The sequence below is a fragment of the Buceros rhinoceros genome, unplaced genomic scaffold, assembly GCF_000710305.1.
Source record: "Buceros rhinoceros silvestris isolate BGI_N320 unplaced genomic scaffold, ASM71030v1 scaffold3996, whole genome shotgun sequence".
Taxonomy (NCBI): domain Eukaryota; kingdom Metazoa; phylum Chordata; class Aves; order Bucerotiformes; family Bucerotidae; genus Buceros; species Buceros rhinoceros.
Window position 1 is genome coordinate 35,865 of NW_010417969.1, and position 2,157 is coordinate 38,021.

Here is a 2,157-nt window from a genome sequence, read left to right on the forward strand (position 1 = left end):
TTTGGTGAATTCTTTCATTTTGGATTAAAAGCCTTTTATTGAAAGGCAGGAGAGCAGGTGGCCTGTGGTGGCCCTCCTCTGGCTACCAATTGATAACAACCCTCTTGGGCAACCATGCCTCATCACCGAAGGGATTTGTTAGCACCACCTTTGGAATCCCTGCTCAGCCCTGAGCACCTGGTGACCTGGTCACCTGCTGCTGGTGACCCTGGATGGGACATCTCCAGGCCCCTGAGACACCACTGGTTGACTCACCCCGCTAACGCCAGCACGAGGCAGAGATGCCACGCTTGTGGCAAGGGCTGGTTAGAAGAGGTGGGATATGGGAATTGCTTGCCACAACACAGCCTGGGAGATGTCAGATGTTGGCTACCTGGGAAAGAGCAGTATGGTGGAAAGCCCAACAGCCCTGGCATCTCCAGTGGGCACTGTTATGTTCCTGTGTCATCTCATGAGGGGACTCATCACCCCGACCTCCTGTTGGTCTCCCTACAGATGAGCTTAGGATAGCGCACAAAGCTTCTCTGGGGCTGAGACTGGTCTGGAAGGCATCACTTCCAGCAACAATGCTGTTACCATCCTCACCCAGCCCGTGGAGCAGCAGGCCAGCTCTTGACATGCAGCACAGCTCTGTTGTACCTACTTTCCAGACAAAAAGAAGAGTGGGCCAGCACTGGGATGAGTTAGCTATCATCAGGGAGTAATGAGGGTTTGGAAGGCATTCTGCAAATTTTAAGAGGTCAGGATAGACCCTCCTGTTCCTCGCGCTATGCAAATGCCACACTGCTCTCGGCCAAAAGCCTCTCCCTGCTCCATCGGAGGCAGTCCTGGGGCCCAGATGTATTTCCCTCCCATGCTGGCAATCACAGTGCAAGTTTCTTCCTGGCCAGAAGCCTGCCCACAGACACCCTCCCGATGTCCACCCCAGGAAACAGACCCAAGATGTAAAGCAGGACTCAGCATCTCTGAAAGCATCCAAGCACCTGGACAGCCAGTTTTCCCACCTGTGGGTACTCAGTCTGCTGGATGGGACAGGCAGGACTGAGTGCTTTATATTAAAGGTTTTAATATAAAACGGACTGTGGTGCTGTCACATCGTCCCTCCAGCCCCAGGTGCAGAGCAGGGAGGATGCCGAGAGAGGCTGCTTGAACAGCTGCCTCACAGGTGCTTGCACAGGGGAGCCGTAAAGGTGGAGTTTTGATATTTAGCCTGTGTCACTGTCATTCATTTCTTTAAACACCTTTCGCTTTCTTCTAATAAAAGAGAAATCATAAAAAAACCCACAAAGGATCCTTCACCACCAGCGAATATCAATGCGGTGAGGCGGCGTATTAGTATGCACGGCGCCCGCTCCATCTGCATGTTGTATTCGGTGTGACAACATCCTGGAATACAGATTTGAGCCGCAAGTATCCCGAGAGGTATTAGTGATCGTCTATCAGACAGGACAAGGAGCAGTCCCTGCTGTTGTAAACAAGGGGTGTTTTTCTCTGCCTCTTTCTCTGGGGGGAGTTCAGTGCTTTGAAACAAGCTCATTCCGGCATCTTGTTAGTTCTGGTTCTTCAGCAGAACGGCAGGTCATCTTCCTTAGACAATTAAAGGAATAAAATTGGTGGTGTACAGAGCACTGCATCACCCAGGTCCTTCATCTGCTAGTGGTATCAGCTGTCATCCCCATGGGACACACAGGGGTCACCCCAGCCAGAGAGCACCCCAATGGCTCCAGCACAGGGGACACTGATGACACCTAGGGCACGTGGACAGGCAATGGCAGCAGGCAGAGGAAGGACTTGCCCCCTTATGTTTGGTGGCAGCAAGCAAATCTGGTGAGGCATCCCCATGGCATAGAAGGACGTTGGACAATCCACTGGTGCAGATGGATGTCAAGCAATCCCATAGTGCGGATGGACATGGGGCATCCCCGTGGCAAGGACAGGTAAGGGGCAAACCCACAGTTCAGAGATGAGGCATCCCCATGGCGCAGAAGGATGTGGGACATGCCCACCACACAGACGGATGCAGGGCATCCCCATGGCGCAAGCAGATGTGGGGCATCCCCACGGGAGGGAGGCATGCACGAGGAGGACAGAGGGTTTCTCGTACACACGTGAGCCACCGCACCACCAAACTACGGCAGGGAGTGGCAGCCCTCAAGG